This window comes from Hylobates moloch, unplaced genomic scaffold (genome assembly GCF_009828535.3).
Source record: "Hylobates moloch isolate HMO894 unplaced genomic scaffold, HMol_V3 SCAFFOLD_4, whole genome shotgun sequence".
Lineage (NCBI taxonomy): Eukaryota > Metazoa > Chordata > Mammalia > Primates > Hylobatidae > Hylobates > Hylobates moloch.
In genome coordinates, this window is record NW_026652279.1 from 135266690 (window position 1) to 135279068 (window position 12379).

The 12379-nt window shown below is 44.8% G+C and overlaps 1 protein-coding gene across 4 annotated transcripts in view; it reads right to left on the reverse strand.

Moving 5' to 3' along the window:
• Positions 1 to 12379, reverse strand: part of KLF12 (KLF transcription factor 12) — a 632776-nt gene that overhangs the window by 445151 nt on the left and 175246 nt on the right. For 2 of the 4 annotated variants that reach the window (XM_032151015.2, XM_058437983.1), the window contains exon 1: positions 7942 to 8130. The exons of 1 other annotated variant lie outside the window; for it this stretch is intronic. The gene's annotated coding sequence lies outside the window, so the exon portion shown is untranslated. Of the gene's footprint in view, positions 1 to 7941; positions 8131 to 8172; positions 8609 to 12379 lie in introns of those variants that run through there. One more of the 4 variants, XM_032151016.2, reaches the window with a different exon arrangement.

Genomic DNA, 12379 nt, shown 5'->3' on the forward strand with positions numbered 1-12379 from the left:
ATAATAATACAGCCTCTAAACCATATTTATTTGTATAATACTTCCATTTTTGCTCTATTTTACAGTAAGGCTAACTCTGGAATATTACATGTAATGCTAGAAGGAGGTAAGAGTAACACAAGGGGAAAGTCCAGGGGGCTTTCTAGCATTCAGCTCTCTAAAGCTAACTGGCTATTCACTGTAAGTTCATTACTTTACTTTGCTGAAAATCAATTTCCACATCTATGAAATAAAAATCATAATACAGTTCATAATAAGAGTTCAACAGTAAAACAGAAAGCACAATATAGTGCATCTAGCACATATGTGCTGTATTACATGTCATATGACATATACTATACATGACATATAAGTTGTACGATTCAAATATATATTAAATGATACAAATACATATGATACATAGGCTATGAGGATTACTATACCTATATTATACATATATCATTGAATATTAATTTAATAAAGGATGGAATCTAATCATTGTATGAGATTTTGTACGTTTTCTTCTGAAAGCATACAAAACTCAAATATGCAGAAGTGAAGGGACTAGACATGTTTTAAAGGAGACTCGTTCTCACAGACAAAAGGAAAATCACAAAATCTGCCATTATATACAATCTATTAGTCACTAAAAGTATCTGTATTTTTTGTGTTCTATTTCATTTTTTTCACAATTCATCAGCTTAACTCCATGCAGCACTTCCAATAAAGACTCATCACTTTCAGCACATCTAATGATTATTATCTCAATTTTATATCAAGATAATAAACTGTTTCTCATAACTAGATGCTTTCATTTTCCCTTTTTCCACTCATTTCGTTAAAATAAGGTAAAAAGCAATAAAATTTTCCAAGTAATTTTTGAAATTTTTGCCAAAAGTGGCAAAGTCACAGTTCTGTAGCAGGTGGGGGTTACTTGGCAAGACAGCAATACAAACAGCCCAAAAAAGGCATTCATCAAACGATGTTCGTAAGTCAAAATCCAGTACATAAATGGCATTTCAGAGGTGACACATATAGTATTCCGTGTGCCAGTTATTTGAAAAGTCAATGATATAAAAGCCAAGGGCTACCAGTACCTGTTTACTAAAGAGTACATATTAAACACACTAACATATGAAAAACCAAGTTCTTAACTTCTGTATTATACTAGGTATACAATAAGGAGTATTTTATTTTGTACCTACTATTTACTCTGAATAGCTGTTTGTTGTTACTATTGTTTTAGAGACAGGGTTTTCAAGGCTAGAGTGCACTGGCTCAGTTGATCGTAGCTCATTGCAGCCCTGAACTCTCGGATCAAAGGATTCTCCTGCCTTAGCCTCCCAAGTAAATGTGAACACAGGCACATGCCACCACACCTGGCCTGAATGGCAGCTTTTAAGAGAGGCATCAATACACTAGAGCAAATATTTATAAATGCAGCATGGTTTAATTCTACTAAACTACAAGATTTCTTTTTGCAAGAATAAATAAAAATGTTTTTCAGGGAAATAAAGCGAATTGAGGAATGGTTGACAGAGTTGAATATATTTAGCTACTCAGGGTGGAAAAGACCACGATAGGGGCATTTAGAACAAGACAAATCAACAAACAATTAACACCAGAAAGAATACTGTGAGCTGTGAGAATACCGACCGGAACACAGTGTATTCTTAAAGCAGGGGATGATAAATAAGAGAGTCCCACAAAAAGTGATGTTGATGTTTGCAGTGATAATCATAACATGAATTGGAGTCAGGCAAGATACCTGTAACATGGAAAGAGTCTAAATCATTCATACTGAAGAGCTAGTTTGAGTTTGTTTCTTTGCTCTTGCAACAGTGTAAAAAAATTTTTTTTGTTTCTTTTTTAACTGGAGAAAATGCAGTTGGGGAGAAATCATGTAAGTGTGTGATTATAAATAGGTATTCAATAAATGTACAACTAACATGTAAGATCCTCATTATCTACCTTTATTGTGCATTTTGTATAATGTTAGTTAAGAACAACACATAGCATGTTGCAACAATGTTTGAGTCTAACCAAGTGACTTTTAAGCCATAAATCAGACGTAGCTTAATCAACACAATCTTGATTTAACTGAAGATTTGCAGTTCAATGTACTGCTCGAAATTATAGTACATCACAAATTTAATAATTCTATTTTAAAAATTAAGGGCATTTTTTTTTTAATGACCAGTTGACAGAAGCTTCAGGTGACTCATTAAAGAAGTAGCCTGCAGATTGTCAATCTCTAATCATTGTTCATCTTTATTTTCAATTTTCTGTAAATGATCATGTGAACTGTAATTTCATGTATTTTTCTTTTGACGAGCTTGGATACTTCACCTGTATTATATAAATGTTAATAATCAGTAACTTTCATACCAGCTACGTTGAAACTTTTTAAGAGTGACTTTCTCAAGGTCACAGAGCAAATCTCTGGTGAGACAGGAATGGAATTCATGACCTTTGACTGCCAGAGTTTTCTACCCACACTCGGAAATTCCTTCCCCATAAGTGTAATTTATATGCTCACTTTGAGAAGCAGGAAAGTTTATCCCTTTCAGGGGAGGGCAGTGTGGGGGCGGTGGAGGTATGGCTGGAGTGCTTTTCCTATCAAATCAGTTGCCACACAAGAACTTTGTAGTTTTACAAAGTGACTTTTGGCCACATTACCTCATTTAACCCTCACCACAGCCCTGTAAACTACATATTATTTTTTCCATCTTATAAACTCAGAGAGGTTAAGAAATTTGACCAAGGTCATCCACAGTTAGCAAGCAAGAGAGCAAGAATCGAACTGAGATATTTCTGCCACTGAAATTAGTTGTGATTCAAGGATGTATAATCTTAGAGGTTACCATTCATTGTGAAATGAGGGAAGGTTTTCTTTACGTTGTTTTGGAATAATTTAACTTGGTTGCCATTTAGGATTGTTTTCTTTAAGGCAGGGTTGTTTTTCTTTTGTTACAAGTTAGCTCGATAATTTCAAAGTTAGCACGGTATTACTAAACATAGAATTTTTTTTAAAGACATTTTCCCCCTTTTTTATACATGTGTGGCTTTTTACTGTATTTCTGGGTCATGAAATTTTACTATAATTCTTGCTCTTGTGTATGGTGTGTGTGGGTGGGTTATGTACTAATATAGATACAGACTACAAAAACATGTAAAAATATATAAATACTAAATATATACATACACATATAGATATATAAGATGATGAATATATATGTATATACAGTATGTAGTCATTCTTCAGTACCCTTGGAGGATTGACTCCAGGATCCCATCCCACAGCAGATACCAAAATCCATGGATGCTCAAGTCCGTTATAAAAAAAAATGCAGTATTTGCATATAACCCGTGCACATCCTCCTACATACTTTAAATCATCTCTAGATTACTTACAATCACTTATACAATGTAAATGCTATATAGTTATGATTTTCTTATTTGTATCATTTTTATTATTGTATTTTTTTCTTGAATGTTTTCAATCTACAATTGGTTGACTCCCTTAATGCAGAACCCACGAATAAAGAGGGCCAACTGTATACATACACATCATGCCAGGAATTACTGTGAAAGGCCATATATACTGAGAAGCATGGCAAATGTCACACTTGGGACACAATTCATGGCTGTCAAAGCCAGCAGGTAGTTATCGTGGTAGCTTCTACAGTCGTTGACAGGGGTGGGGAAACTATCCCAAAGGTCTCCTAATTTACTCCCCTCTCACCTTCCATGCAGCAATACAGCAGTAAGGGCTTCCTGCTACTTCTGCACCAGACAGCAAATGTGTTTGGAGCGGTCTAATTATTACACTAATAAATATTCAAAAATGTAGACCATGAGAGTCGCAACAAAAGAAACACATGACTTTAAGTTGAAAAAAAAAAAAAAAAAAGACAGGAGAAAGACCATAATAGAGCAGAATTCTTTGGGTGAATATCCTGTAATCTACTGCTGACCCAAACAAATTTTTATGGAGCAATAAGACTACTCAAGTAGCCACTTTATGACAATAAACACCCAAAACGGAAAAATCCTTTTGTAACATAATTACTGACAATATGGAGAGAAAGTAACCATTTAATCCACAGCATGTGTTCTCTACCACAAGAACTCAATAGCTGACACCAGATGGGGTGTGGCCGACCTAGGCCCTAAAAATGAATTCTGGCGGGTGGAAGTCAGGCAGCTCTCTGGGCTGGGCTTGGGATCCAGAAACTAAGCAGGTCTAACAGAGCCTAAGACTGTTGACCTTCTGGGCATAGGGCAAGGCCCATCTGTTTACTTGCTTGCTTTTGGGAGGAGTGGTTGTGGTAGATGAGTTAAGGCTGTGGTTACAGGGCGTTGCCAGTGATTTAATTTTAATATTTTTACCCTTACATTTTGTACACAGTTAAAAGTTCAAAGCTGTGCTCAAATTGCAGGCTGAAAAACAAATAAGTGTGAGTTTGAAAGGAAAAATAAACACTGGGCAAAAATATAAGCCATTTCCAGTCTAAGATCATATTGTATTTTCAAATAGAAAATGACAGATAAGCAACTACAACCTATTTCAGACTTATTTTAAAAATTAAAGTTGTAGCCAGCGCAGTCGCTGATGCCTATAGCATCCTGATGGGAGGAGGTTTGCTTGAGGCCATGAATTCAGGATCTGGCCTGGACAACACAGTTAAGATCCCATGTCTACAAGAAAATCTTTAGCTGGGTGTGGCAGTGTGCACCTGTAGTCCTGCCTACTCGGGAGGCTAAGGTGGGAGGATCCCTTGAGCCCAGGAATTTGAGCTATGATGATGCCACTGCAGTCCCGCCTGGGTGACAGAGTGAGACCTCAACTCAAAAAAAAAAGCTGTTTTCTAAGCAGAAAAGGAAATAATGGTGTTGATTTTGAATAAAACTGTCTAGGGATTTTAGCCCATGTTCATTAATCAACATGCCAGTGGCAAATAGAAAAACTAATAAACAAAAACTTTTCAAATGAGTTTGTGCCATTACTAGTTTTATAGTTTAATACACAATCTACAGCTAGATTTATGAACTTGACTGTTTCTCTCACAATATAAAGAAAACAAACCATTTGACACTCCAATTTAATGTGATCATTGTAATATTATTAATTTGCAAAAACATAAAGTCCCATGCTTTCCATGTTGTATAATGGAAAAAATGTCCAGGACCTTCATATGTTCATCTATTTAACAATATCCCTTCACTGGGTAAGGTTACTCCAAACTCTAGATTAACCAACACTGGCTTGAATTCAAAATGCTCTCAGCATAGGCCTAGAGGCCTAAGCACTTATGTTGTCTCTGCAGAGATAAAACACACCTATATTTAAGGCCAAATTATTTCACTAAGTTGATAACAGCCTGCTTCATGATATACTGTAACATCTAAAACTCACTGGAGCCTGTTAAAGTGCATAATTTCCCTGAACAGGAGGCAGGGAAAATATCCCTGAGCAACATGTATATTTTCACATGACCAGAACACGATGGATATTACAGGCCAGAAGATGCGTGTTCTTCATAATGAACGTCAAGCATCCCGATTTGTTCTCCCTTTGGCCTGGGGAGAGAGAGTACACTAGTGTTTGCAGACCTTCCCTTTCAGCACACACATAGGCTGCAGCTGTAGTAAACAACCACCAGCCAAGAGTTGCTAAGGTCAAGGTCTCAAATGCTATACCAGGACCATTTATTTACTCCCAAATGATAGTCATTTCTGAAAAAAGAACTTCTGGCGGCGACGGGGGAATGGAGAATATTAAGGACTCATTAGCACAACAATTTTTTTCAATAAATAGTAACAAAAAGCATTCCACAATAAAGTTCAGCTGGCTGCATTACTAAGTAGTAGATAAATAACTGAAGGATTTCAAAAATAAACAGAAACCCTCAAGAATGTTTTGTTTAACCTGACATAGTTATGTTGGTTACATGGTCTTAGTTCAAAATTATGAAAATTTTATGTGAAAACATTTCAAATTTCAAATTTTCCCAGTACGTTTCGTAATAGTTATTAATTGGTAGAATAATGAACCTCTTTCCTAATTTTTATATGCTCAAATTGCTCTTTCCCCAACTCGAAGGAGCTTAGTATACTCAATCTAGTATCAAGACTGACCAGTCTGCAACAATAAAGATATAACTTAACCAACTGAAACGTTTGTCCTTCAACATCCTATTTCCACTATGCTTCTACAGTTTAAATTTTTCTAACCTAAAAGTATACTCCTTTATCGGAACCAATTTCTATGTGGTCTTAAAAAATGCACACAACATGTGAATGAGGTCTGAGAACAGCACAAGCAAGCTTTTTTCCTTGAGGGAGGGGGGTCCACTGTTTTAATTAAATGTCAGTTCTAAAAGCGTTTCTTAGAAGACGGTATACACCCACCCCTCAAAGTGACCACTCCTATTCCCATCACAAGCTGCTTCTTGCTAAAAGCCACCAAATTTATTTCAAAGCATTTACTTATCTAAACAACTCTATCGTCCAGTAAGAAAAGGGCATGGAGGCGTCTAGGTGGTTTTGCAGAATGACGTGTATTTGATTGGCAGATGTCTACCGAAGTCACTAGATGCACACGCACTAAATGTAAGTGGAGTTGCTCGTCTCTCCGACGTTACAGGGAAACAGAGAACCTTAACGCTGGTGTAAAATAAAACATCAGAGTGCTCGGCCGAGAATTCCATTAGCCAGTGGAATTATCTAAAACAATCCATACAGAACGAAACTTAAGCCATCTATACAGTTAAATTAGAGGGCTGACAATACTAACTACACAAACTGTTTATCCAGATTACACATTCCATTGTATTAATACTCTTTAACTCAACACAGTCAGCTTTTATCAGCTGAAATAAGACTATTACTATTAAAGTATGCAAAACTCGAAGCACAGGGTGAAGGGGGTTGGGAAGCTGCAGGGCATATAACAAAGGAATTGGTACTTTTTCCAAGCATTTGCCTCAAATGCACTGCGAAACGAAACTGTTGAGTGCACCCCACCCTTTTCCCCAAAGATAAAAGTTTTCAAAGTTCTTGCAGACAGCTCTCTACCCAACAAAAGCAGGATTGATTCTCCCCGTAGGGGAGCATCTAACGTGAACACCAACCAACGTCGCGGAGGTCAAGTCTGAACCCTCAGAGTGAGCTTCTGAGGCAAGAAGTGGCTCCAGGCCGGCTCTGCGGGTTCCCGGCCCGGGTGGACGTGCAAAGTTGCCCCTTGTCAACTCCGGCCAGGTCCCCCGTAATTGAAAATAACAGCCACTGGCCAGCCCCTGGCTACTTCCATGGACCAGGCACTGTAGCAAGTGACAGTTACACATCATTATGACCAGAGACAATAATGAATGTAGCACCAGGAGCACTATTCATGCCAGCAGTGTCATCTCCGCCTTAACCCCTTCCCCTCCACTCTCTCCAGCGCACACACACAGCCCACACGGCCCCAGTGCGGAGCTATTCATCCACCCCGCTCGAGGCCGGGGGGCTAACTACTTCCACGAGCCCCCCCCCCCTCCCCCCGCAAGTTCAGCCCTGGGGTTTTATTTCTCATCCTTGGCAACTGTCAGGCAAACACTGCAACCAACAATTCCACTAGGGGTAGAAAAACACTTGCTTAATTCACGTTACTTGATAACTTCTTCTGGAAAAAAACATTAGGGGAGGGGGGGAGAAACCTCCTTCTTTCTTCTCCACGAATCCGACCGACGCTACTTGCTTTGCAACAGCATCGCCCTTCCCTGGCCCCCTCCCGCTTCCCAGCACTTTCCCCCTTTAAGAACACAGACCAACCAAAACGATTTAACTTGAGCAGATGACAGAAGGAAAATAAAACACGTTAAGAGAATACGGTCTGATACGGGATGGCAAAAAAAAAAAAAAAAAAAAAAGAGGAGGGGATTGTTTATTTTGATAAGAAACAGAATCGGCACAGACCTGAACAGAAGCTGCAGAGCAGGAGAAATTGTTTTCTTTCCCTCACACAGAGTCCCCCTCTCTCTCCCTTTCTCTCTCACACGCGCGCGCGCGCACACACACACACTCACTCGCACACACACGGCGTCACCCGCGCACACGCACACGCAGAGCCTCTCAGCGGCTCTCTGCAGTTCTCAGGAAATGAATGGGGGGCAACCCGGGGAACTGTTGTACTTGCAAATGACTTACCCGGATCACATGATGCGCTAAATGTAGGGTGGGCCGGTGGGTGGAGGCTGCCGAGATGCGAGCCCCGGTCTAGTGTGGGGAGCCTCGCCAGGCCCGCATCGAATTACCACGGGGCCCAGCCGAGGGGGTTGCAGGACGCCGCTTCTCCTCCCTCGCAGCCGGCAGCTCAGGAAACCGGAGAGGCGCTTGGGGTGGGGTGGGGTGGGGTGGGGTGAGGTGAGGGGGGGCCGAAAACAAGAAACCCCCAAACAAAAGAGCGCCGGGTCCTCCTCCCCAGAAACAAAGCCCCGCCGCTGCGGGCGAGCCCCGGGGTGGGGCCGAGGGCGGGGGCGGCGGCGGGGAGGGGCTCGCTCAGCAGGCGCTAAGTCGCTTTATTGCCATAAAATGGGGCCCCCGAGCCGCTCCGCCCGAGGATTAGGAGGCGGGCTCTGAGTGTGATGGTTGAAATCCCCTGTGGGAAACTAACCCCTCCCCGCTCGCAGAGGTAGAAGGCAACACCCACTGCCCGGCCCTCGCCTCCCCGCCCGGACCGCCGGGCTGGGTCCGCGGCGCCTCCACCCCGCCCCACCCCTGCCCCCGCCCTCCGGCCCCGGGCCTCGGCAGCGCTTCCCTTTCACCTGCACCACTTTGCTGGGGCACCACAAATAACCCACACGTGGCCCTGGGAGCTCGGGGAGTCGTCGGCCGAGGGGGCCCGCGGGGGCTCGCGGCGGGACAGACCCCTGGAGGGCAACTCGCTGGGCAAGGACTCGCGCCGAGCCGCGAGAAAGTCCCCTCTTTTGTGTCAGAGCGCGCCAGGCAGGCTTAGGAGAATTCGGGGACCCAGAAAGCGTGCAGCCCGCTTGGGCCCCCACCCCTCGCCGCACCCGCCCGGGTGGGGGCGCGCAGTGGAGGGAGGGGGCTGTCGCCCGGGTCGTCCCCGCGACTCGCCCGCCAGCGAACTTGGAAAGGTGTGGGCGGAGCCGGTCCCGGCCGGCGGGGCAGCTCGCGGGGACCGCCCCCGGGCGCCGGGCATCGCCCGCGCCTGGCAACAATGGGGTCGGGCAGGGGCAGCCCCGCGGGCGTTGCCCTCCGCGCGCCGGTGGGGCGGGCCGAGGGCCGGGCGCGGCAGGCAGGGGAGTCATTGTTTGGGTTCCGGAGCAACGCACGTTGCGGGCGAAGCGGGGGCGCCCCTTCTCCCTGCGCTTCACCTTGGCGGGATGAATGGGGGCGAGGACGAGATGCGCGCCTGGTCTCTCCACCCCAGCGAAGGGGCCCCTGCCTGCACCAGTTCTGTGGGAAAGCAGGCAAACTTGCAGGACTGGGGCAGAGGAAGCGGGAGCTGCAGACCCCCGCGGGGCCCGGGGGCGGCAGGGAAGGGAGTCCAGCCCCACTGCCCCGCGCCCAGAGCGGAGCCCCAAGAAGCGGGCGGCCCGGAGCCGAGTCCTTGACGCTTTCCCCGGCAGCCCCTCCCTCCCCGCCTCCGCGCCCCGGGGAGCGGATCCGCGGGATTGTGGGGCGGGAGAGGGAGGAGGCGGTCGGGCGGCCCTGCAGTTCCCGCGGCGGCTCGGAGGGCGCGGGGTCGGCGCCGAGCGGGAGGGTCGGCGGGGGCGGGGAGCAGACGGGGCGGAAGCGGCCGGGCGGACGGGGCGCGCGGCGGCGGAGGCGGGAGGCTGCGGGCCCGCCTCCTCACCATCCTAGGTGAGCGCGGCGCTCCGGGCACGGCACTACGCCTCTGCCCCGCGCCCCCGGCCCGGCCCGCCCCGCGTGGGGAGTCGCCAGGGCGGTAGGAAGGCCGGGAAGGGGAAGTTTGTGTGCAGAGAGAAAGCTTTGCTGTACTGTGGCGTGGAGTGGGGTGGGAAGAGAAACAAGGAGAGGCCGAGAAACAGGAAATGAGAGCGAAGGCACGAATGCGAGCCAGGGCCAGCCGGGCTCCCCATCGGTGTGGCGGTTTCCAGCCACTTCAGGCCCGGTGTGCGTTCCTAATGACAACAAAGGCGGCGTCTGCCTGGTGCGTTCTCTGCCTCTTGCCACTCCTAGGTTCTGGGGAAAATGGGATGGGTGGTCCAACCTAGAGGAGGAGTCCCACAGCCTAAGATGCGTCTTAGGAAGACAGCAGGATGCAGAGGAGGGGTCCGTCCCAGTCTTGAGGTTTCGAAGAGGAAGAAATGTCTGAAATTTTTGGAGCACTGCTCGAGTGAAGTAGTCTCAGCGGGGGGAGCGGGAGGGCGAGGGCGTCGGAAACCCAGTGGGACTGGGGGGTGAGGGGTCGGTCGCCGGGGTGCGGTCTCTGTTCCGGGGAACGCAGCCGCAACTCCCACTGCCTGACCGATCCTGGGCCTAGGGTAGACAGCCCCTTACACTCCACTACACCCGGATGGAAACGACGTGAAAACACAAGTTTGAAAAGCAGTGGAATATCAACAACTGCGCAGGATTTCAACAAGAAACTTGCCTCTACTAGAATCACTGTGAAGTTTCCCTCTAGGAGGGGCAGGGAGTGAAGGAAGGGAGTTTCACTGTAAGGGTGGAAGGATGCTGTAAGAAATTATGTCATCGTGGCAGTTCTTGTACTAACAGCTCTTTCTCGAGTGAGCTGAGTGGCGGATAGACCATAAATATATTCTATAGCGAGTGCTTCTGCACGTGGAAAAGCAAACCACTCCCTTCTATGGCAACAGCCACCGGCTTGTTAGGAGAGTGATGAAAGAAAACTACAAGAATCCATTCCAGAGGGTTAAGGAAACTAGGGGTAGGTCAAGGTTAGTATCTAGAGTCTGGATACCCTGTGTGGTTAAAAGTACGTCAAGCATTGGGGGGAAGAAATGCAGATTTTAAAAATTGTTGACAGATACGGAGTAGAAATCTTAAATTAAGGCAACTTCCTAGCTATGAAAAGGGAAAGGAGAAAAGAGAAAAACAGGTTTAGAAGAGAGAATCACTTCATTGTGTGGACTTGGGGTGCGTGTAAAAGAGCAAAAACATTTGAAACAATACAAAGCATGGATTATAACGGAGTGAGATCACTAGAGGAGTGTGTGTGTGTGTGTGTGTGTATACGCATGCGTTTCCAAACTAGTTCATGTAATTCTATCTCCATATAGAATTTAGATTTAAAGAAAATTAAGGTGTGGATGGAAGGGAAGAAGATAGGGAAAAGTACACTACCTTGGCAAAGGTGCGGATTTTTAATGTTTAGACCTTTTTCCTCTCTACCTCTGTGTTTGCAGAGATGTAAAAAGTCAGAAAATGTAAAGATGGCAAATTTATTTCAATCCTTAATTCAGGAGGACCATGTAAAAGAATGTGTAGCGAGAAAGTACGGTCATAGAATTTGGCAGTTGAAAGTATCTGTCGAATCCAATACTATGTGGCTTCAATCCTGTTTAAAATCTAGATGATTTTGATAAGAATGATAACCCATTTCCCTAACTCTAAAAACTTCATTTACTTAGTCTTAGATAACCAAAAGAAGGACGAATTATGAACAAAGAAGATAAAGTTTGGTATTCTGGATTTCTTACACGTAACACATGCATTGAATTTCTTTTACCTAACACATTGTCCAGAAAAGAAAACCACACCCAAACACCCTCAAAGCAGATAAAATATCTAATTCAAACAACAGGAAAATTTAGAATTAGAAATAATGTTGTTAATATAAAAGTAAGTGTTACCTGCCCACAAACTTTTTGCCAGCTCTTCTTATGGTCAACCAGTGGTCATATTGTCTTTGAAAAATTAGTGGTTAGAAAAATCTTTTTTTATTTTTTATTTTATTTATTTATTTATTTATTAATTTTGAGAGGAAGTTTCACTCTTGTTGCCCAGGCTGGAGTGCAATGGCGCGATTTCGGCTCACCGCAACTTCCGCCTTCCGCGTTCAAGCGATTCTCCTGCCTCAGACTCACACGTGGCTAGGATTACAGGCATGCGCCAGCACGCCTGGCTAATTTTTGCATTTTTAGTAGAGATAGGGTTTCTCCATGTTGGTCAGGCTGGTCTTGAACTCCCGATCTCAGGTGCCCGCCTCAGCCTCCCAAAGTGCTGGGATTACAGGCGTAAGCCACCGCGCCAGACCAGAAAAATCTTTTACAGTATTAAGAGAATTACCTGTACCTCACCCAGATTTCTGTAAGGTAAAAACTCTGTTCAGTATCTGTGTACATTTAGAGATTGTAAGGCTTTGGATTAGTGAAACCATAGATGATTTAGCACTAATATAATT